Here is a 26155-nt window from a genome sequence, read left to right as displayed (position 1 = left end):
TACCATCCAGAAACTGAAAAGGAGATAGACAAAAGTAAGATACACTGTCTAGAGTAAGAAAAGTAGAGCAGAACTGTGGAACAGACAAATTTAATGTTTACTGTGTCCAGTACTCATAAGCTAACTTATTGGCTAATGATATAGAGCCATTTATATGATTAATGCAACTTGCATTTGAATCAGAAGTACTGAAGTTTATTTGGTGGACCAATTCACTGAACTAAAGAATGAACCCAACCACAGATATGAATACTTCACCTGGCTGCTATTCTTTTATTACCCTTATATATGCATAAATTCTCATGGAGGAACACAAATATTGTTTAAGTTTGAAAATGTCACAGGTGAAAGACAGACTTGTAATGGATGATGAAATGGCAAATATTTATAAAATGAATGTAGAAAAAAATTTATGACTTCAACAAAAATGTGACTTGGAGGAAAGACTAAGTTGTATTTAAACACATTGTATTTGCACACTTGGGGAAATGTAACAATCTTGTAAAATGGTTCTCCTGGAAGGCAACAATCTGTTCTAATATAAAAATCTAGCACAGTGCAGTGAGAAATAAATAAGCAAAGCCATGAATACATTAATACCTCCTCTGAAGAATGAGGATATAGACAGAGGGCAGTCAGAAAAGTCTTCACAGAGGTGATAATATTCAATTTAAATATAGGAGGTTCAAAGTAGAGGCTAGCATGTAAGTAGAAAGGTAGAAAATTAGTTTGAAGGACAATGGTGATCATTAGCTTACAAAGTAGCTTAGATAATACAGATAGTACCAAATTTCTTATCTAGAAATTATGGCAAAGAAAAAATATTGAGGTATTTAGAATGAGAGGTTTAGTAGTACTGAATATAGGTTACTGGAAGTATTCATTAATTGCCCTCATTCCTTAAAATATGGAACATTAATTTGTTTTATATTTTGTTTTATTTTTTGTGTCTAAATCTTGAATGCTCTTTTTACATTAGATATAAATATAAGTGATTTTATGCATGTGCATTTGGCTGGCTCCGTCTCAAACCAAAATACCTGATAGGAATATTGATATTTTTTCCAATAATGTTTAATTTTCCCTTGCATCTAAGCAATTTTAGAGTTAGTTTTGTGTTTGTTTGCTCAGATAGGCAGAACAAACAGACTAATCAGTTTTGAATGTGAGATGTGTATGGTGTTCAGCTAACACTGCAGGAATTTTCATGATATTATTTCTAAAGATAATCAGTTAGCTGGCTTCAGATGAATGGCTATTCATTAACTTAATTATTTATGCAGGAAGTATAAAAGATGTAAAAGTGGGTGGCCACTGGATAGTACTTCACATAAAGCAGGGGAAAGCTTTTTCCCAGAAAATAAAATAATGAAGAAACATTCTTGAGTTTATGAGACCATCCACTTCACCAATACGATAACCATCATCCCCAGACTAGTATTCTTTCCTTGGAGGAAAGAAAGGAAGCCAACACAAAACAAACATGGTTTCGCAGGACTCTTTCCATGTGCCAGGAATTGACCTACAGGATTGTAATACAGTTCAAAATCGTAAAACATTTCATTCAGTTCTCTTTAGAAAAGGGGAGGGGTATCTTTCCCATTTTATACATAAGAAACAAGAACTTCAATAGACATAAAGCTGTTTGGACAATTAGGGGTTTGAATGTCTATGTGGCCAAGTGTCAGAATTCATCTCGGAGAAGTCTGCCGTTACTTAAGCTAGTAGTTTTTTTGATTCCTGCCCAGAAGCTCTCTTGTGTACCCTAGAGACAAGGGGTGCGGAGGGTCTAAATTTTTTACATATTTTCTTTTAAAAAAATTTTTTTTAGTGTTTATTTCAGAAAGAGAGAGAGAGAGAGAGAGCACAAGTGGGGAAGGGGCAGAGAGAGAGATGGAGACACAGAATCTGAAACAGGCTCCAGGCTCCATGCTGTCAGCACAGAGTCCAATGCGGGGCTTAAACTCCTGAACACAAGGATCATGACCTAGGCCAAAGTCAGATGCTTAACCGCCTGAGCCACCGAGGTGCCCCCAAAATTTTTACATATCTTCTGCCATTCCCCATCCTGAAGATACTTTCAAAACCCCTAAAATAAGTGGAAGAATAACTAAACCACAACATATCTCTGTATCACTTTATATTTTAATAATTCACACAAGTCTGGATATTTCCAATTGATTTGTCTTCCATTTCACTAATTTCCCTTGTTTGCCTGTGACTATGGTTGCCTAATATTTCAAATTAGTCTACTGAATTATTGTTATTTTCGGTTCTAGAATATCCTGTTGACTTATATTTTATCGATTCTGGTTTCTTCTCTAGAACATTTTTTCTCCATGCTTACCTCTGTTTTTCTTAATATATAAAGCATAGTTATTATAATATCCCTGTCTAAAATTCTATATCTGAATCTCCTTTGAACCTATTTCTATTGTAAGGTTTTTCTTGTTTGATCATTTTTTAGCAAGTCACTTTAAATTGCATACAGAATATTGAGTTTGAAATTTAGTTAATGTTCTAGAAGATATTATCTTCTTCTATGGAAGCCTATTTTTTTTTCCTTCTATAGGTAGGTCACTTCTTCCTCCCAAAGGTTGGTTTTATGCTCTTCAGTGGTTGCCATATTTAATCTTGATCCTTTTTTCTTAACCCTTTGTTATATTTCAAATTAATCCATTACTTCTAAGATGTGGCCCAACTGACAAAATAGGGTATTAATCAAGGCCTCTACTTTGGGTGGGCTCTGAACTCAATTCCTGCCTCTAGCATCATTGGTAGCTAAAATTTCTGCTCAGCACTTTAGTCCTTCACATGTCATCTTCTACTAGTTTTTTTGTTTGTTTGTTTGTTTGTTTGTTTGTTTTTACCAGATTGGTCATGCACATTTGCACTCTAGGATTCATTAAAGACCTTGAGGGGGAATTTGCACATGGAGTTTGGGGCTCATGTTGCTAAATTCCCTCTTCCCTATGATGTTACCCCTCAAATCACAGACTGGGAGCCCTGAATTCCATTTTCTTTCTTCTTAATTTAGTAAGACTACAGTTTTCTGCTGTAACTCTGCCTGGCACAATGGTCTATTAACAACTTTCCTTAGGGTGGGGAAAAAACAAAACCAAACCAGGATGAATTGAATGTGGAGCTAATCTCTTCCCTGAGGGATTGCAGCCTGTCCCATTCTGCCTCTAATGGTTTCTGCCCACTATTTTCAAAAATTGAGTATAGATACTTTGCCCTTTTCTATAAGAAATTGGTCTATTATAAGCTACTTAGCCCTGGCTGACTATTCCAATTAGGTATATTTCCATTACTGGAAAATTATTAAAAACAGAAAGAATAAACAGGAACAATAATATTTATGAAAAAATATATTAACTTTGGAAGTGAACATATTCTGTTGGTGGGAACCAAATTATAAATTGAAAGATGTATCTCATTCCTGATTTAATGAAATCACTTTTGGTTTGGTCCTCATGACATTGGTGTTCTACACTCAGTATGTATTCTACACAGAAGAGTACTGACTATGTGTCAAAATCACCCTCATTTACTTCTTAATGCTCTTTAGATATTGTTTTTCTAATTAACCATTGTTTTTCTAATCTATTAAGTATTCTAATTTTACAGTTTTGTTTTTTAAAAAATGTAGAATAATTCATATTAATCTGTGTATTTTTATTCAAAAATGCTACCTATTATGTGCCAGGCTTCTTTCTAATTGTGAAAGACAGAGAAGGAAACAAAGAGATAAAGCCCCTAATTTTATAAAGCCCCAGATTTTTTATAAAGGAGACAGAACATAGATAAGATAAATGCACATGATCACTTTATATTTTAAAAAAGATAATTTGATAAGCAAGTCTCATCTAAGCTTGGCATTTGAACTAAGGCAAAAACAATGCAATAATCGAACACATTTTCAGGGAAGAGTATCTTAGGGAGAGAGTACAAAGGTTTTGAGAAAGTCTTTCTCTTAAAAGAGAAAATGGTCTAACTAACGTAATAAAGTAGGAAGAAAGTGGAAGAATAACAAAAAAAAAAAGGAGGCAAAATGAGATATAGTAAGATATTGTAGACCATGTGAGGGTGTTTTGGGTGTGTTTTTTATATAAAGTATAATGGAATCCATAGTGCAGTTATAGACAGGTAAACGCCATGATGTGATTTATGTAAAAACAAATTAAATAAAAGCATCCTTACTGCTGCTGTGTGAAGAAGGAGATAGAGCTGGTAGTGTGGACCAGAATGGAGTGGGAGAACCAGTAGGTAAGTATAATAGTTCTTGTGAGATTTGATGCTGGTTTAGATTAGACTGAAGAGATTAGAAATTGAAAAATACACATAACTCAGGGTACATTTTGGATTTAGAACTCATTTTTGGTGGAATTAAATATACTAAGGATAAAAAGGAAAATCAAGAGTAATTTTTTATCTTTTATTCATAAAATTATATTTAATACCACAAAACCACACTCAAAAATATAGCAATTTAATAACACTTCTAAGGGGTCATAGAAATTACAGTGAGGAAAAAAATCTTTACACTTGTGCCACTGAACTGTAGAGATAGGCTAATGCTGTTTTTATTTAGTTTATTTATTTCATTTTATTTATTTAGACTTCAAAATTACTCTCACTAAACTGCTCTAATATAAAAATATGCCAAGCACTTCCACTTGAGTGGTTAGCTGTTGGTCAATACAGGCAAACAAAATTGATTCAAATTTATAACTTGAAATGGAAAGCATGAAATTTAAATTAGGCATCAATCATGTACAATTAATCATCAAGTACAGTTTTCAACAGCCCTCCAAGTTTGGATTTCATTGATAATAATTGCATCTGTTGAAAAGACCTGCATCTTTCTTTGAAAAAAAAATAAAATATTTCTAATATCATGTTATAAAATGTGAATTATACAGTGTTCAAACAAAGAATTTCTTCCTGATTTAAGGTATTTGAACAATATTGAGAAATTCAAGTCTTAGAATGTTCAGAACGAATGAAATAAACTTGATATATTTTTAAACTAATCTATATAATGGAAAACAGCTAAATTAATAGGTTCAAAAACATACTAACAATGCCTTATTCCCCAGGAGTTTCTCATGAATTTCCATTCCTCCCTAGTTTTTATATACTCTTTTGATTCTAAATGATCTTTTCCACTCTAGTTCTCTCACACTCCTTTGATTCTAAATTAATACAAGAATGTCACAGAATCTCCTGAGTCACTTGAATATACAATGCTGGAAATATGTCTGCATAATCTTTTTCTATGCAGAATTCATTAGTCACAGGACAAGGAAACTCTCAAAAATGCTTGCTTCCAGCCTGAGAGCCAAATAGGTTAGAGGAGACAGCAGGCTACCAGGAGAAGGACCCTAAACAAATCTTGGCTAGGATCCAAGTGGCAAGATAGCACTTACAGTCCATGGAATATTAGAATACTTGTCAAATTAGCAAAACAAAGATTTAGAGACAGGAATAAACATAGGGATCCAGTTCCTAAGGCTAAAACATGGAGGAAGCAACTTGGGATCTAGAAGAAAGCCCAGTTTTAATAATTAGAACAACAATCACGGCCAAATAGAGATAAAAGATTGTGTAAGTGCTTAATTAGCCCTGTAGTGTAGGGTTAGGCCAGGGAGAAACTTATGATTTGCTGGTGAGAATGAAGGATTCCAATTATGAAGCAAGAAAAGAATTCCAGATACATACTTCCATGTTGTCTTTCAAGGAGCAAATGAAACTCAGAAATAATGTCTAAGAGCACGCATTCACAAATGAATACTTAAATTGGCAACAAAAATGAAAAAAAGTTAACGTTCCCTAAATAATGAAAGATTTTTTCACTGTTTGCAGCCTGTGAATGTTAGACAATTTTGATTACAGTAATGTCTGGCTAGATATCTCAAGACATTCTCCCTCTGAAAAATAACATAAAATTCTGGCTAAAATATTTTATGCAATTTTATCAAACACATAAAAGAGTTGGCTTGCAAGTAAGTGACTGCTGGGACACAAGGAGGAAAGGACAGGGGTAAACATAGAGGTTAGCAGAGTAAAAAGTTAAAGTTACTGTTGCTCTGATGGTGGCTGAAAAACTTGTTAATCTTGAGCTTTGAGCTTTGGTTTGCAGAATAAAATACCCAAACACTACATTAGTAGGGGAGTTATATAGGAAGCCATCTTCCTTAAAGCTGGTACTCCAAATGCCTATGCCCTCCGTGTGAGGTCCAACCAGGATAAACACATCTGATATCCTTACCCTGTAGGCAATATCTTCAAAGTACTAAAGAGGTTAAATGCTAAGTTGGAATCCTGCACTCAGTGAAAATATACTTCAAAAACAAATATGAAATAAAAACAATATTAGGTTAAAAAATTGGAGACTAAAGTTGGCAGACTTTAATAGAGAAATTCTACAGGACATATTTTAGACACAGGGAAAGTGATTCAAGCAGGAATGTCTGAGGTAAAAATGAAAAGGAATAGCTAAAAATGAGGTAATTACTCTAACATACCTAAATGCATATTAACTATATACAACAAGATTAACAATCACTTCAGTGAACATGGACATGAATTATATTATTTAAAAAGTAAAATTAAAAATAAGATAGGGGCGCCTGGGTGGCGCAGTCGGTTAAGCATCCGGCTTCAGCCAGGTCACGATCTCGCGGTCCGTGAGTTCGAGCCCCGCGTCAGGCTCTGGGCTGATGGCTCGGTGTCTGGAGCCTGTTTCCGATTCTGTGTCTCCCTCTCTCTGCCCCTCCCCCGTTCATGCTCTGTCTCTCTCTGTCCCAAAAATAAATAAAAAAATGTTGAAAAAAAATTAAAAAAAAAAAAAGATAAAAGAGGGGTGCCTAGGTGGCTCAGTAGGTTAAGCGTTGGACTCTGGCTCAGGTCATGATCTTGGGGTTCGTGAGTTCAAGCCCTGCATCAGGTTCTGTGCTAACAGCTCAGATTCTGAAGCCTGCTTCAGATTCTGTGTCTCCCTCTCTCTCTGCCCCTTGCCTGATCACAGTCTCTCTCTCTCTCTCTCTCAAAAATAAATAAAAATAAAAATATAATATAATATAATAAATAAAACAAAAAATAGAAGAATCAAGTGAAGACCAATACTATGAGTGGATAATGAACCCAGGATTATGATTAATCAATTTCTCTGCTCCAGAATGAAAATAAGCAGAAATCAACATACTTAATGTTAAAAAATCCGCTATGAAAAGAAAGCCTACGGTATGTTACTTATAATAGTATACAAATGTGATATGCTTAATAGTAAATTCAATAATTGCATAATAATAAAACAAATTATGTCATTATGCTTACCTAAGGAATCAAGGAAAAATAAATAAATAGATATACTATGTTCAAGACTGAAAGAATAATAAAGAGGATAATTTCTGCCATAATGATGTGTAGTATTGATATGATCCCAACCATAATCAGCTCAGGTAATTTCATTAACATTGACCAAAAAAAATGAGATTTTTCTTGAATAAAAACAAGAGAGTAGCTCTAATTCTAACAGATACCAAGACCCATAAATCAATGGATAGAGGTAAGCAGAACATTATGATAGAATAGAGAACCCTTAAATAGACCTAGTTGTAATATGAACACTTATTTGTACAGATCAGTGAGTAAAAGATTAGTTTCTCAGTGAATGATGCTGAAGCAACTGGGCATTTGTAAGAAAAAAAAAATGGTAGTAGACATTCACTTCATACTAGACATAGAATCCATTTCAGATGAAATAAAGACCATGGAAAAATGTTTATGTATCCAAGTTAAGGAAATATTTTAAAAGACACATGCACTAACAATAAAGGAAAATTTTGATAACTTTGAAGACATTAAGGAGAGAATGCCTGTTCATCAAATAGCAGTGTCACAACTGTAAGAACAAATTAGAGAAGATTTTGGCTTCAAAAATGCTTAATATACTAGTGGTATGTATGCTATATGAAAACTCTTATAAAGCATAATGAAAAATAGAAAATAAATTGATATGTTCATAAAAATAGTATATAGCAAAGTAATTGGGTGAACTATATAGCTGCATATAGTCTCAAACAGAATAGTGAAAAAACAGGTCACAAAATAATTCATATGGTGTTCTTTTAATTTTCCAAAATTTAAAAGTAAAAATGAAACTATATTGCTTAAGCTTGAATGCATCAATTCTGAAAACTCTAAAGTAAAGCAATGGTATAATTATCACAAAAATGGGGATATTGGCTAACTCAGGGACGAAAGAAAAGGTTGTGAGTTGTGATATGCAACTTGGCAGGTTCTTGTTACACCAAGAGGGGTACATATTAACAATGACATAAGGATATAGTTAACTTAAGTATAATGAATGCTAAACCTATTTACATATTAAATGTTATGCTATGTTAACCTGGGTTACCGTTTTCAACTGTTTGATTCCTTTTGCCTTGTGCTAGAGGATAGACACATTATTTCTTTCCAAGATTGATACTGGTCTTGGCCATAACTTGTTTTGGCCAAAGGAATATGGAAATAAGTGACAGTTCTAAGCCAAAGTCACAAGAGGGATTGTGGCTTTCTCTACAACTATTTGATGGTCCGTGATCTGCCATGAGGAGGGCGTGTTTCAGATTTTTGCTGACTCAAGGAGAATGTGGAATGATAAAGCAGAACTAAACCAGATCCACTGTCTGGATCCAAAGCAAATCCAATAGATTCATGAGTGAGAAATAAATACTTATTGTTAAAAGCCACAGGGTGTGGGTAATTTGTTTCAAAACATCACTGCAGGAATAGTAGGGCATTTTGGAACATTCAAGTGGAAATAATTAATTCTGCATTAGAGGAAAGTATTAAGCAAAACATGACAGAGGGAATGACATTTCACCTGGACCTTGAAAAATGAGTTGACTTTGAACTGAATTGCCTCACTCCTTACATTTATCAATTCAATCAGTGTAATGGAGTATGAAAATTTATTGATTGGTAGCTTAAATAATGTAGTTACCAATGTAGGTAGTGAGATTGGAAAAAAGTTTTGGGGAAAGCATTTCCAAAACAATTATCAGTGTGGTGATGGGTGATACAATAAAGTTTATTGTGTGTAACTTAATAAACAAAAAGTACAAGGCACCTGGGTGCCTCAGGGGGTTGAGCGTCCAACTTTGGCTCAGGTAATGATCTCATGGTTCATGAGTTTGAGCCCCACATTGGGCTTTCTGCTGTCAGCCTGTCATTGTAGAGCCTGCTTCAGATCCTCTGTCCCCCTCTCTCTGCCCCTCCCCTACTTGCACTCTCCCAAAAATAATAATAAAAAATAAATAAAAACTTCACTTTATAAAAGTTACTGCAAATAATGTAGTTAATGTAGTAGCTCCCTAAATCAGTTTGCAATCTCCGTTGTTAATCTCTGGAAATTTATAATTATATACTTTTATGTCAGATTGTGTGGCTAAGTCTCTCCTTTCAGGGTCACCCATTAGGTTATATCCCTCTGTACTACATTCCCAAAGCCCTCTTCATTCCTCCTTTATATCAGCAAACACTGTAATGACAAAATAATTTTTATAAATACTTATTTAATGTTTTTCACCCCTTCTCTAGTGGGTTCTAAATGAGGACAGATATTGTGTCTGTTTTGATCCCTATTATAAAATGCCTGGGGCATGGATGGCACTCAATAGATATTTACTTAAGAAGCACATCAATAAATAAAAGAACATGAGGTTTGATGTCAGAAGAATCTGGATACGAAAGCCTATTATATCTTTCACTGAATTTAGATCTTAGATAACATATTCAAATTTTCAATAGTCTCCATTTTGTCATATGCAAATTGGATATAATGAGGATTGGAGAAACAGATTTAAACACATCACATAAATGGTAGGTCTCATTATTATTTAAATGCTTACAGTGCACATAGGAATTTAAGAAAGAGATGTTTATATACAGTTTCTTCCCAATTTAATTTACTCTAGAAACTCACAGGAAAAAAATCTTCACGCAGGAATAAGGACATTTGAAAACAATATGTCTTTCCTGGGTCTCCTGCTTCACAAATAATTGGTTTCTGCATGACCATTGCCAAGTAGATCTAACAGCAGATTTCTATAATCGGACTATGTATTGATTGTCTGTATTACCTAAACATCACCTTTCTGAGTTTATTTATTTTGCTTACTTGAAGCATTAACAAAGAACATAAATGGAAGCAAAGGAGTTCAGGAAGACTTTTCTTTCAAGTGATTAAATTCATCTTCAGAAATATGCTTTTGTATTTCATTCTATAATCATAACACTTAAAGTTTGTCCTGAGAATTAGACAGTTGGCTGCATCTTCCCATCTATTTTCTGGAAAGCAAGTTTTCCTAGATTTTCACCTCTGCCCTCTCATGATCACCCTTCATTATAAAATAGTTTTCTCATTGTCTTCAAGCTGCCTGGCAATTTAGGAATCAGTAATGAGAAAGCTGAAGTTTATTTGTTAAATTGTTTGCTTGAATTATGCAGAAGTGCCTTGCTGTGCTTTAATTTAAACTAATAGCATTTCTTCTAATGTTATTACACAAATAAAACGCTGATAATTTAGCCATTGTCTGCCCCCCACTTGTTTTCCAAATATGAGATTATATATTTCAGGTGAAAAAACCCAGAAATTTACATGTTTTCTTTAGCTAAGTAATATTATGCATATTGGAAATAATTGCTGTTCTTCCTCAATATCTTCAGGCTACTTGATATGCAAGAAATCTCTAAACAGCATTTTTCCTGTTCACAGAGAATACAACTAGGGGGTACACGAGTGTGATGTTAAAATAGCTATGCTTTCACTACTGTAAGTGAATGTAATTCAAAGACAGTTTTATCCCCTAAAACAGAATTACATTCATTCATATATTTATTCATATATTTATTTATTTACAATTTATAAACCACACTCTTGTTAGTTTGCAGTTCTGTAAGTTCTGACAAATACATATAGAGATATGTTACCACCACTACAGACAAGATGTAGAATTCCTCTACTACCCAAATAATTCCCTTATGCCATTTTTTCCAGTCAACTTCTTACTCCACAACCTTTGAAAAACACTGATATATTCTTCTTAATTCAAAGAAGAAACATTTTTGAAAAAATTATAGGAATATATTATAGGACATTTTTATTTCTAGTCTTTAAATTTTGTAGATTTTCACTCCTATTGCATCTAATCCAAACCTAGTAAATTCTATGGGATTTTTATTTAATCAGCATTCCTAGACTCATGCTCAGTAGAACATATTTCTGCAGGATATGATTAGGTGTGCTAGAAACAAATTGCTGTATGCCTTTGTAAGTTTAGAAATTTTTGAATTAAAATTTGTCATTCCAGGGTCTCTTCCCCTTCTACTCACAATAAAATGCTTGTAGCCTGGTTTCCACTGATCGTTTGGATACAAGGAAAGATATAGGAAACAATAGGTAAGTGTGAAAAAGACAGTTATTCCATTTAGAAATACAGTAGATAAAAATAAGGCAGCTGAGGGGAGCCTGGGCGGCTTAGTCGGTTAAGCATCTGACTTCAGCACAGGTCATGATCTCAAGGCTCATGAGCTGACAGCTTGGAGTCTGAAGTCTGCTTCAGATTTTATGTCTCCCTCTTGCTTTTCCCTCCTCGCTCACACTCTGTTTCTCTCTCTCAAAAATAGATAAACATTAAAAAAAAGTCAGCTGAAACATACGAATTGAAAGTTCTGTTTTGTGCATCAAAAATTACTGAGGATCTATATAAATTCAACCGAAGTTTACACAGTCGTATATAACATAAACATATGTATAGCAGTCTGTATTAAAGTGTCTGGATGGGAAAAACTTCCTCTAAGTTCTTTCACTATGGAGATTCAAACATAAAGTATCAACACAGCATCTGAAATTGAGTCTCAAAATTAGAAATGGGGAATACCCTTGAAAATTTGTGGAACATCAACACAATACAAACAATAGAAAGGTTGTTGGCGTGGACTGAATTGAATAGAGTCTTATATTCAAGGTGAAATGTTGCAATTGATTGCTTATTTTTTTCTGGTATGGGTGAATATGAGTTTCTTTGCTATAAATTAGTAAATTTACATTTACATGATATCAGTGAGAAAAGTTCTTTAAAGAGAATTTTCTCAGAGTGGTTATGAAATTTTCATAGAAAACTATCAGCTTCAAGTTTTAATACTACCTCTCCCAGTTTGAGGTGGAGAGGAAGAAGGAGAGATTTTTAATAAATCAAAATTACCTATCTAGCATACGAATATCTTTGATAAAAAAGGAAACATTTACATGAGCTTTTTAAAAAAAGTTTATTTGTTTTTAGAGAGAGAGCGAGCAGGGGAGAGGCAGACAGAGGGGAAGTGGGAGAGAGAATTGCGAACAGTATCTGCACTGCCAACACACAGCCCAAGGTGGGGCCTGAACCCATGAACCATGAGATCACGTCCTGAGTTGATATCAAGAGTCAGACACTTAACTGACTGAGCCACCCTGACACCCCTACCTCAACTTTAACATTACAGCAATCCATAGCTACTTTTAAAATTAAGCAAATGGGGGTGCTGAAATGGCTCAGTTAGTCAAGCTTCTGACTCTTGATTTTGGCTTAGGTCATGATCTCACAGTTCATAAGATTGTGCCCATGTCAGGCTGTGCACTGAAAGTGTGGATCCTGCTTGGGGTTCTCTCTTTCCCTCTCTCTTGCCCCTCTCCCATTCACATTCTTCTCCCTTGCTCTCTTTCTCTCTCTTTCTTAAAATGAATAAACTTAAAAAACTAAGCATAATGAGTCAGTTATAGGTCTAGTCAATTTTATGATTTGTAATTCCTTCAATAAAGAAGCAACTGTTATGAGAATTGCTCTCCTCCACTGCATGATAAGAAAAAGGATATATATAAAACAATAATTTTCAGACACTGAACTACAGGTATCAGAGTACATTTTGCCTAATTAAAAGGATTTTAAAATATAAGATAAATCCTAGGATTGCAACTGCTTAATCACTGGAGTCAGTTTTCAGGTCACAGAGTATAGGACAGAGGAAATAAAGAATAGATTTGGGGAAAGCCAAGGGAGATAGAATTTATAGCTCATAATATTAGATAAGAGGAGTTACACAAAGAGGGTAGGGAAGGAGAGGGAGGAGAAAAGGAGAGGGAGCAGGAGGGGGAGGTAGAGAGGGAGGGAGCAAGAGAGGGAGAGAAAGAGACAGAGAAGAGAGAGAGAGAGGAGGAAGAAGGAGGAGGAGGAGGAGGAGCAGGAGGACGGGTGGAAAGAATGAGGAGGAGGAGGAGGAAATAGAATAGGGATTCCAAGAGGTCACAAAGGATGGGGAATATTTCATGATCACTCCACCTTTGGTGGAGAGATATCATAATATACCAGCCTTTGAATAGAGCCAAAATGAAGCCTAAACAAGCCTCAAAAAGATAAAAAATATCTGGAAATAATTGCATTCTGGAACAAATTTCAGCACTGTTTAAAAAGAAGTTAAAAATTATGCAGCATCCAATAATATTAAATCTATAATATCTGCAATGAAATCAACAAAATTAGTAGGAATGCAAAGAAGTAGAAAAATATGGCCCATAAGGATGTAAATCAATGAAGAGAAACTGAACCAGGATAGAAACTATGGAAAATGTAATTAGTAAGTTAAGATCTTAAAAGAGTGCTGAGGAGGAGAGGAGTTAAGATGGCAGAGTAGTAGGAAGACCTTGGGCTTGTCTCATCCCTGGAACACAACTAGGTCAATGTCTAACCATTTTGAACATCTAAGAAAAAGATCTGAGGATTAATAGAACAATCTGCATAATATGAGGGAAAGAATGTGGCAGGTACATGGTGTGGTGAGATGAACTGGGGGAGATAAAAGCCTCAGTGCCAAGGAGGGGTGGGAGCCCTTTCCAGAGAGAGGAGAAAGAGAGGGGGAGAGAGAGTAGCACATCTGGTTCACATAAGAAAAGCACTCCCCTTGAAAGTAGCTAGAGAGAAAGAGAGAAAGAGTGAAAACATACACAGGGGACTGCACGAAAGAAACTGTTTCCCAAAACCATTGACAGGGAAAAAAGAAAGGTTTAAATCCCCTCAGGTTTTTTTGGTTTTGTTTTTTGTTTTTTGTTTGTATAAATGGTGGAGCACAGAGTATGAAGTTTCAGAGGTCAGCACCTGGTGCTGCTCTGGCAAGGAAGCAGGGTGAAGCCCCAGGAGTGGGCAGCACGGTCTAAGGATCCCATGGGTCACACAGAGAGAAGCAGTTCCGTGCCTGGAGTGCATTTGGTAGAGACAACATGGCCTCACCACAGGCAAAAGATTCAGTAGACACCATAGACCTGTGAACAAAGATGCTTGCTGAGGGCAGCAATCCCTGGTGCCAGCTGTGTGTTGTAACTCAGAATAAACTCTGAGCCATTGCCACTGTATGGTCATGCAAACGTTTTCTGGAGAACCTGGTACCAACCAAAGCTCCAGGAGATTCTCCCCCAGAGGATCAGTGGAGGTCTCTGAAGTGTGGGGTTTTGAAACATTGCCATGCTTGAGATAAAACTCTGGAGGGAGGTGCCACCTGGCAGGCAAACAGCTTGGACGCAGACAGGGTGAAGGTGGAGAGCTGATGGAAGCCAAGGACAAAGGAGGGTTGACAGATTGCGTGACTATGAGGGAACAAACTTTTCGCTCTGGAGATTAGACAGCAGGCATTAGCCCACCAACACTGATTGACCCCAGTGAACTAACCAACATCACCAAGTGGAGAATGGAGCCCTTGCCCCAAGCCCTGCCCCTCTGTACCCTCCAGGCACATCAGCACCAGGGTAAGTTGGCCTGAGAATCAGAGCAGCAGGCCCTTCTCCCCCAGAAGACCAGCACAAATCCCTTCCACTCCCTTAGTCTACTGATCAGAGTGCTGTAAAATTTCAGCTCTGGAGTAACTGGATAGCTTCTTCTGGGTTTTTTGTTTGTATGTTTTGCTTCTGTTTTTGTTTTTGCTGTTTTTTCCCCTTGGATAGAGAAAGAACATTTTTTAACTTTATCTATTTTATTTGAAATTTTTAATTGTATTTTTTTTCTTTTTTCTTTTTTTCTATCAAGCTTCCCTTAACAAGCAGACCAAAACACATCTAGGATCTGGCTTCCTTTATTTGATTTTTTTTTTAATTTTTAAAATTTAATTTAATTTTGTTATTTTTTTCATTCCCTCAAAATGACAAGATGGAGGAATTCACCCCAAAAGAAAGAACAGGAAGAAATGATAGAGATTTTTTTTTTAATAATTTTTTTTTCAACGTTTTTATTTATTTTTGGGACAGAGAGAAACAGAGCATGAACGGGGGAGGGGCAGAGAGAGAGGGAGACACAGAATCGGAAACAGGCTCCAGGCTCTGAGCCATCAGCCCAGAGCCCGACGCGGGGCTCGAACTCACAGACCGCGAGATCGTGACCTGGCTGAAGTCGGACGCTTAACCGACTGCGCCACCCAGGCGCCCCAGATAGTCAGAGATTTAATCAATACAGATATGAATAAGATGTCTGAACTAGAATTTAAAACAATTATAAGGATTTTAACTGGCCTTGAAAAAAGCATAGAAAACACTAGAGAATACTACAGAGATAAAAGAGCTAAAATCTAGTTTGAAATTAAAAATGCTATAATTGACATGCAAACCCAAATTGATGCCATGACAGTGAGGATTGACACAGCAGAAGAATGAATAAGGGATACAGAAGACAAAATAATGGAAAATAATGGAGCTGAAAAGAAGATGGAAACAAAGGTAATAAATCATGCAGGTAAACTTAGGAAACTCAGTGACTATTTAAAATGGAATAACATTTGTACCATAGGAGTCCCAGAAGATGAAAAGAGAGACAAAGGGTAAGAAGGTTTATGTGAGCAAATGATAGCTGAAAACGTCCCTAATCTGGGGAAGGACACAGATATCAAAACCCAAGAAGCACAGAGAACTCCCATTAAGTTCAACAGAAGCCGGCCATCACCAAGGCTTATCATAGTCAAATTCACAAAACACACAGACAAAGAAAGAATCCAGAAAGCAGCAGGGGAGAAAAAGTTCTTAGCCTACCAACAGCTTAAAGATAGACTGGATTTGCAGCAGACCTGTCTACAGAAACTTGGCAGGCCAGAAGGGAGTGGCATGATATATTCAACGTGCTGAATAGGAAAAATATGCAGCCAAGAACACTTTATCCAGCAAGGCTATCATTTAGAACAGCAGAGATGAAGTTCCCCAGACAAACGAAAAGTCAAGAAGTTCTTGACCACTAAACCAGCCCTGCAAGAAATATTAAGGTGGACACTTTGAGTGCAGAAAAAAAAAAAAAAAAAGACCAAAAGTAACAGAGACTAGCAAGGAACAGACAGCATCACCAGAAATACCAACTTCACATTTAACACAATGGCACTGAACTCACATCTTCCAATAATCATCCTGAGTGTAAATGGACTAAATGCTCCAATCAAAAGACATAGGGTATCAGAATGGAAAAAAAAAAAAAAAGACCCATCAATATGCTATCTACAGGAGACTCATTTTAGACCTAACAACATGGGCTGTTTAAAAGTGACAGGATGGGGGCGCCTGGGTGGCTTAGTTGGTTAAGTGTCTGATTTTGGCTCAGGTCATGATCCCTCAGTTTGTGGGTTCGAACCCCACATTGGACTCTGTGCTGACAGTTCACAGCCTGGAGCCTGCTTCAGATTCTGTGTCTCCCTCTCTCTCTGCCCTCCTCTGCTTGTGCGCGCTCTGTCTCTCAAAAATAAATAAATAAACATTAAAAAAAAAGTGAGAGAATGGAGACATATCTGTCATGATAATGGATGCAAAAAGAAAGCCAGGGTAGCCATACATATATCAGACAAAGTAGATTTTAAAACAAAGACTCTAACAAGAGTCAAAGAACGGCACTATATCATAATACAAGGGTCTATCCAACAAGATCTAACAATTATAAACATTTATGCCCCCAACTTGAAAGCACCCAAATATTTAAAACAATTAATAAAAACATAACAAACATAACAAAACTCACTGACAACAATACAATAAAAGTAGGGGACATTAGCACTCAGAGCAATGGACAAATCATCTAAGCAGAATATCAGCAAGGAAACAATGGTTTTGAATGACACACTGGACCAGATGTACTTAACAGGTATATTCAGAACATTCCACTCTAAAGCAGCAGAATACACTTTCTTTTCAAGTGCACATGGAACATCTGTGTCATCTTTAATTTCTTTCATAGTGGTTTTTTTTTGTTTGTTTTTGTTTTGTTTTGTTTTAGTTTTCAGAGTTTTCATCTCTTTGTTTAGATTTATTCCTAGGTATTTTATGGTTTTTAGTGAATTTGTAAATAGCATCAATTCCTTGATTTTTCTTTCTGCTGCTTCATTATTGGTGTATAGAAATGCAACAGATTTCTGTATGTTGACTTTGTACCCTGAGACTTTACTGAATTAGTGTATCAGTTCTAGCAATTTTTTGGTGGAGTCTTTCAGGTTTTCTATATCAAGTATCATGTCATCAGCAAATAGTGAAAGTCTGACTTCTTCTTGCGGATTGGATGTCTTTTATTTCTTTTTGTTGTCTGATTGCTGAGGATAGGACTTCCAGTAATATGTTAAATAACAGTTGTAACAGTGGACATCCTGTTGTGTTCCTGACCAAAGAGGAAAAGCTCTCAGTTTTTCCCAATTGAGGATGATATTAGCTGTGGGTTTTTCACATATGGTCTTTATGATGTTGAGGTATGTTCCCTGTATCCCTACTTTGTTGAGGGTTTTTATCAAGAATGTGATGCTGTATTTTGTCAAATGCTTTCTTTGCGTGTATTGAGAGAATCACATGTTTCTTTCCCTTCTTTTACAAATGTAGTATATCACATCAATTGATTTGCAAATGTTGAACAAGTCTTGCTCCAGGAACATATCCCACTTGATCGTGGTGAATGATTATTTTAATATAGTGTTGGATTTTATTTGCTAGTATCTTTTTGAGAATTTTTTCATCCATTTTCATCAGGCATATTGGCCTATAATTCTCCTTTTTTGTGGGGTCTTTGTCTGGTTTTAGAATCAGGGTAATGCTTATGTCATCGAATGAGTTTGGACGTTTTCATTGCATTTCTATTTTTTTGGAACAGTTTGACATGAATAGGTATTAACTCTTCTTTAAATGTTTGGTAGAATTCTCCTGGGAAGCTATCTGGACCTAGACTTTAGTCAGTTGGGAGACTATTGATTACTGATTCAACTTCTTTGTTGGTTATCAGTCTGCTCAAGTTTTCTATTTCTTTATGTTTCAGTTTTGGTAGTGTGTGAGTTTCTAGGAATTTATCCATTCCTTCCAGCTTGCCCAATTTGTTAGCATATAATTTTTCATACTATTGCCTTATGATGCTTGTATTTCTATGGTGTTGGTTGTGATCTGTCCTCTCACATTTGTGGTTTTACTTATTTGGGTCCTTTTCTTTTCTTTTTGATGTATGACTAGTTCTTTATCAATTTTTCAAATTTTTTCAAAGAAACACCTCCTGGTTTCATTGATCTGTTACACTGTAGTTGTTTGTTTCTATATCATTTATTTGGGCTCTAATCTTTATTAGTTCCCTTCTGCTGGCTTTAGGCTTCATTTGCTGTTCTTTTTATAGCTTCTTTAGGTGTAAGGTTAGGTTGTGTCTTAGATATTTTTCTAGCTGTTGAAGTAGGCCTTTATTACTATATACTTCCTTCTTATGATCGCTTTTGTTTTATCCCTAAGCTTTTGGACTGTCATGTTTTCATTTATTTGTTTCCATGTGTTTTTGTTTGTTTGTTTCTTCTTTTATTTCTTGCTTGACACATTCATTCTTTAATCGGATGTTCTTTAACTATTATGTATTTGTGTTCCTTCCAAATTTTTTCTTGTGGCTGACTTCAAGTTTCGTAGCATTGTGGTTAGAAAATATGTATGACATGATCTCAATATTTTGGACTTGTTGAGGCCTGATTTGTGATCTAGTATGTGATCTATTCTGGAGAATGTCTCAGTGCAATTGAAAAGAATGGGTATTCTGCTGCTTTAGGATGAAATGTTCTGAATATATCTGTTAAGTCCATCTGGTGCAGTGTGTCATGTGAAGCCATTGTTTCCTTGTTGATTTTCTGTTTAAATGATCTGTCCATGGCTATAATTGGGGTGTTACAGTCCCTTACTATAATTGTATTATTTTAAATGAGTTCCTTAATATTTGTTATTGTTTTAAATATTTGGGTTCCCTCAAGTTGGGGGTAAAAATATTTACAACTATTAGATCTTCTTGTTGGATAAAATCCTTTATTATGATACAGTGTCATTCTTCATCTCTTATTATAGTCTTTGGTTTAACATCTAGTTTGATAAATGCTGCTACTCTGGTTTTCTTGTGATGTCCATTTGCATGGTAAATATTTCTCCATCCCCTTATTTTCAATCTGCAGGTGTCTTTAAGTCCAAAATGAGTTTCTTGTAGGCAGCATATAAGTGGGTCTTGTCTGTTTTTTTAATCTATTGTGATACCCTATTTCTTTTGATGGCAGCATTTAATCCACTTACATTCATAATAATTATTGATAGATATGAATTAGTACCATTTTATTACTTGTTTTGTCATTGTTTCTGGAGATTTTCTCTATTCCTTTCTAGTCTTTGTTGCTTTTGGTGTTTCTTTTCTGCTCAAAGAGCCCCCTTTAATATTTTTTTCAAGTCTGGTTTAGTGGTCAAGAACTCCTTTACTTTTTGTTTGTCTGGGAAACTCTTTCTCTCTCCTTCTATTCTGATGATAGCCTTATTGGATGATGTATTCTTGGCTACATATTGATCCCATTCAGCACATTGAATGTATCATGCCACTTCCTCTGGCCTGCCAAGTTTCTATGGAGAGATCTGCTGCTAACCTTATTTGTTTTCTCTTGTAAGATAGGGACTTTTTTGTCTTGCTGCTTTTAGTATTTTTTATTGGTCTCTATATTTTGCAAATTTATTATAATAAATTTTGGTGTTGGACTGCTTTCATTTATTTTGACGGGAGTTCTCTGTGCCTCTTGTATTTAGAAGTCTATTTCTTTCTCCAGATTAGGGAAGTTTTCAGCTATAATTTCTCAAATAAACCTTCTGTCCCCTTTTCTCTCTTTTTATGGGAGTCCTATGATACAAATGTTTGATTGTATCACTGAGTTCCCTATGTCTAGTTTCATGATCCAAGAATTTTCTTTCCCCCTTTTGTGCAGCTTCATTATTTTCCATAATTCTATATTCTCTATCACTTATTCATTCTTCTTCCACCCTTGTGGTACTTTCCATCTAGCTGGTTTAGAATCTCACTTATTGCATTTTGCATCAGCCTGATTGGTTTTAAGCTCTTTTATCTGTTGTAAGGGTATCCCTCATGTCTTCTATGTTTTTCTCAAGCCCAGCTACTATCTTTATGATTGTTGCTTTAAATTCTGGGTCAGGCATATTACTTTCATCTGGCCATGAATTTTCTTTGTTCTTTCTTTTGGTATGAATTCTTCAGTCTTAGCATTTTGTCTAGGTGTCCGTCTTCTTCTGTGTGTTAGGAAAGTTTGTTATGTTCCTGCTCCTGAGAGTAATGACTATGAAGAAGAGGTCATATAGTGTCCAGGGCCTGGCACTTTAGAAAATGTCTCTGGTGTGTGTTGTGTGCACTCTACTGCTGTGATATGGCTGCTCTATCCCTCAGGTCAGTCCTCTGCAGAATTTCTCCTTACCAGCAGTAAGGAAGTTTTGAACCCTGGCCACAGTGTGGTGAGTTTTAACTGGGTGTGCTCTGATCTGCTTGTTAAAAGAGACCTGATGCTATTTCCAATAAAGCTGAAACTTTGGAGAACTCTATGGTCAGTAGACATGGTGTGTGGTTGGGAGGTTGTGCTGGTTTTCTGGGGGAGTGGCCCACTTGCTTGAGAAAAGCAGTGCCAGCCAGTACAGGGGGATCGGATTTGGTGTAAGTGGGTTAGGCAGCCAATGTTGGTGCTGTGCTGTTTACTGAAGTTAGATTATGCTGAGAGGTGGGGGACAGAAATGGATCAGCCAGCTCCTTTGTCCCTAGAAAGGAGAGCTTGTGCTTGCTAGTGCCAGGGAAGCTCTCCTAAAAGACTGAATAATTTTCCTTTGTGCATCCTAGGCATTTTTCAGATTGCTACTTTTAAACTATCTGTGCCCTGGTTGCTTGTCTACCTGCACCAGCACCATGCATTTGGGCTCTATCCCAGCCAGGCTGGCTATGTTTTAAAACTTCTAGCTTAAGGGTCCTAGTGTGGCAGGGACCTGCACTGGTCTTCTGTGCACTGGTCACATGCTGGGTTTGATGCAGGTTTGACCCAGAAGGGCTGTGACACCAGATCACAGGAGCATGGAATTTGGAGTAAAGCACACTAAACAGCCCATGTCTGGGTTAGCCACCCTCAGCAGGTGTCTCTGCATTTATGCTGAGGGATGCAGTAGGGAAGTAGCACCTGCTGGCTCTTTTATCCCCAGAGAAGCAATGACACCTTTCTGAGATGCAGTCCAAGAAGAAGGAACAGTCTCTTCTAGTGCATTTTAGGCAATCCTCAGATCATAACATCTGTCCCTGAGGTTACCTGCCTGCCTTCTCCACAGAAGCACTGCAGCACCCTCACAGCTGTATAGCAGCCACGCTGGGAACCTCTAAAACTCCAGTCTTTGAGCACCGCTGGTTGTAAAAAGGCACAAAAATCATCTTCTCTACATTTCCCAGTCAATGGCTTTGGGCAAGTATTCTCCATGTGTGCACCTGTGCACTCCTCTCTCTCTTGCCTTTCTCCACAACCAGGTCTCCATCCCCTACACAGCACCTGTGATTCATTTCTCTCCAAACCATGTCTCCATAACTTCTACCTTCCATGATGTGGCACCTTTTCTCCCTCTAGTTGTACAGTTTGTTCTGGTCCTCAGATCAATTTCTTGGGTATTCAGAATGATTTGATATCTCTCTAGCTTTGTTTGAGGAATGAGGCAAGCCTAGGGTCCTCCTACCTTCTGCCATCTTAGCTTTCTACAGTTCTAATATCACATATTTTAGCATTTAAATGCATAAAATATTTGAGGGAAACTTTAGCAATAAATATAAAAAATCTATAAATTGAAAACTAAAATAGTACTGTTCAGAGAAATTGAGAATAATCTAAATGGAGAGATTCAACAATGTAAATGAATTGTAAAGTTCAAAATTGTTAACTGTTCAATTCTTTCAACATAGATCTATAGATTCAATTCAAAAACAAACAAAATCCCACAAGCTCTTAAAAATATTTTAGTAAAAACTGACAAGTTATTTAAAATCTATATGGAAATTCAAGTAGCTGAGAAGACCCAAAATAATTATGAAAAACAAAAACAAATATAATTTATACTGCCTGATCTTAAGACTTACTATAAAACTACAGAAATCAGGACAGTGGTGTTATTGGCTTGTAGATTAAACAAAAACAGACTGGGGTGCCTGGGTGGCTCAGTCAGTTAAGTGTCTGACTTCGGCTCAGGTCATGATCCCATGGCTCCTGAGTTGGAGCCCTGCATTGAGCTTTGTGCTAACAGCTCAGACCCTGGAGCCTGCTTCAGATTCTGTGCCTCCCTCTCTCTCTACCTCTCCCCTGCTCAGCTCTGACTCTCTCTCTCTTTCTCTCAAAAATAAATAAACATTAATTTTTTTAAAAAAAAGATCAACAGAATAGAATAGCAATTCTACAAATTATATACAGTCAAATGATTTTTGGCAAAAGTACCAAGGTGATTCAGTGTGGAAAGTATAATTCTCTCAATAAATGATGCTAGAAAAATGTAATATTCATATGCAAGAAGATAACCTCAATTATCAACTGATACCATATAAAAACTCAAAATGGTTTATAGTCCTAAATATAAGTGATAAATAAAAATATAAAACATTTAGAGGAAAATATAGGAGGCTACCTTTTTAAGTTTATGTGAATTCTTTTAGTAGAAAAATTCTTGGATAACTCACAAAATCTCAAACCATATACAAATAATTAACCTGCTCTTCATCAAAATTGAAATTTCTGCTATTTGAAAGATGCCTTAGTAAGTGAGATAAGTCATACAGAGAAAGTCAGATACCATATGTTTTCACTCTTATGTGGATCCTGAGAAACTTAACAGAAGACCATGGGGGAGGTGAAGGGGAAAAAAAAGTTAGAGAGGAAGGGAGCCAAACCATAAGAGACTCTTAAAAACTGAGAATAAACTGAGGGTTGATGGGGGCTGGGAGGGAGGGGACGGTGGGTGATGGGTATTGAGGAGGGCACCTGTTGGGATGAGCACTGGGTGTTGTATGGAAACCAATTTGACAATAAATTTCTTATTAAAAAAAAAAAAAGAAAGTAATATGCCTTAGAAAATGAAAACTCCAGCACTGACAGGATATAGTTACAAATCACATCTATGATAATGAATTTGCATCCATGTGATAATTAATTTTATGTGTCAACTTTGACCAGATTAAAGGATGCCCAGACAGTTGATAAAACATTATTACTGGGTATGTCTGTGTGGGTGTTTCCATAATAGATTCAGTATCTGAATCAGTACACTTACACTGAATAAAAAAGATATATCCATACTAATGTGAGCTAGCCTCATACAATCTGCTAAAAGCTTGAATAGAACAAAAAGATGATGAAGGCAAAATTCTCTTTATCTGCCTGAGCTGAGATATTATGCTCTCCTGCTTTCAGACACTGGGGACCCTGCTTCCTGGATCCCTGACTCCAGGACTTACATCAGCAGCTCCCCTGTTTTAGGACCTTCAGCATTGGTCTGCTAGTTACACCATCAGCTCCCCTGGTTCTCAGGCCTTCTGATCCAGCCCAATTTATACCATTGACTTTCCCAGTTTTTTAGCCTACAATTGGCAGATTATGAGACTTTTCAGCCTTTAAAACTGTGAGCCAATTTTTATAATAAATCTCTTATCTACATCTATCTATCCTAACTTATCCTATCCTATCCTACTGGTTCTATTTTTCTGAGGAACCCTGATTAACACAATCCAGAATATATAAAAATTAACACAATTCAAAATAAGAAAACTTTAAAATCCAATAGGAAAATGAATAGGCACTTTACCAAAGAAGAAATATGATTGGAAAATAAGTATAAGAAACAATTCTCAACATCATTTACCACAAGGGGAAATGAACCTTAAAACTACAAAGAAATAAAAAAAAAACCTCACTAAAAAGTCCATGATTAAAAATCTTAAAAATGCCAATTATGTGAGAAGATTTGGAAAATTAAAACTCTCATACTTTGCTTGTGGGAATGCAAAATACTACATTTACTTAGAAAATAATTCAGCAGTTTCTCATAAGGCTAAACATAAATTCACCATAAGATCCAGCAATACTACCTCTGGGTGTTTAGCCCATAAAAATGAAAACATATCCACACAAAATATTACATGTGAGTGTTCAAAACAGCTTTATTCCAAATAGCTCCAAACTGGAAGCATCCCAAAATGTCCATCAACTTCTGAGTAGAAGGATTACACAAAATTTGTGGTAAATATATAAATGGAATGATTCTCAGCAATACAATTAACCATGGATTTAAAACAAACACTATAGTGAATTTGTAAAAGACACACTAAGTGAAATAAGTCAGACTCATGTTACATATAGTATGATTTTATTTATATGAAATTCCGAAAAAAAAAAAAAAAAGAAAAGAAAAGAAAAGAAAAACAAAACTATAAAGACAGAAAATAGATTAGTAGTTTCCAGGGTCCAGAATTTGGGGTTTAAGGATTAAATGCAAAGCAGCTCAGGGGAAAGTTTGGTTGTGGTAGAAATATTATATATCATGACTATCCAGTGGTTACATGATTATATAAATTTATAAAGCTTAGTAAACTATAGACGTAAAATGAGTGATTTTTATGCAGCTAATTTCTAAAAGAACTTTATTATTTTAAAGAGATTGAGATTCATGGAAAAAAATGAGAGAAAGTTACAGATTTCCCATATATTCCCTGCTCCTACATATGAGTACCTTCCCACATTACCAAAATTCCCCATGAGAGTGGTACATTTGTTACAATTGATGACCCTATGTTGACACATCATAATCATCCAAAGTCCATAGCTTATATTACTGTTCACTCTAGGTATTATATATTCTGTAAGATGTTTTATACATACTGGCTCTGACACAGGAGACCAAAGAGTATAGAGAAATCAATTCTTACTCTGGACATCTAAGATGCTAAATTTAAGGCATTATGTCTCAAAGAATAGAAAAAGCAAGATCAATTCATGCTCAGACAGGGGAAATTTTTACATAATCAGGGGGAGGAGCTGAAATGTGGAAATAAGGCAAGAAACTATATCCTTGAGAAAGATTCTCCCTGGTATTAGTCACTCTATGATGATTGGGCCAAATTCCAGAAGAGAGAACAAAAATCTTGACTAGTTTGGTGTGGTAGGCTAATTAATGTCCTTCCCAAATATGCCCCCATTCTAATTCCTGGAGCCTGTGAATATGTCATTTTACATTGTTAAAGAGGCTTTGTTGATGTGATTAAGGATTTTAAGACTGGGGATATTATCTTGGATTATCTGGATGAACCAAATGCAATCCAAAGGATCCTCATAAGGGGGAGGCAGGAGGATCAGTCAGAAATAGATGTGACAATGGAAGTAAGGATTGGAGTGATTTGAAAATGGCCATGAGCCAAGGAATGCAGATGATTTCTTGAATTTGAAAAAAGCAGCATAACAGATTCACCTCTGAGCTTCCAGAAACAACTCAGCCCTGGGGCATCTGGGTGGCTCCTTCAGCTCAGGTCCTGATCTCAGGGTCATGAGATCCAGCCTCTGTATCTGGCTCTGCCCTGGGCATGGAGCCTGCTTAAGATTCTCTCTCCCTCTACTCCTCCCCTCTACCTCTCTGAAAGAAAAGAATAGAAAAGAAAAGAAGACAAAAGAAAAGAAAAGAAAAGAAAAGAAAAGAAAAGAAAAGAAAAGAAAGAGAGGGAGGGACAGAGGAAGGAAGGAAGGAAGGAAGGAAGGAAGGAAGGAAGGAAGGAAGGAA

The sequence above is a fragment of the Herpailurus yagouaroundi genome, unplaced genomic scaffold (genome assembly GCF_014898765.1).
Source record: "Herpailurus yagouaroundi ecotype Mexico unplaced genomic scaffold, PumYag 186, whole genome shotgun sequence".
Taxonomy (NCBI): Eukaryota; Metazoa; Chordata; class Mammalia; order Carnivora; family Felidae; genus Herpailurus; species Herpailurus yagouaroundi.
The sequence above is the reverse complement of the archived record's forward strand: the minus strand, read 5'-3'. Positions refer to the sequence as shown.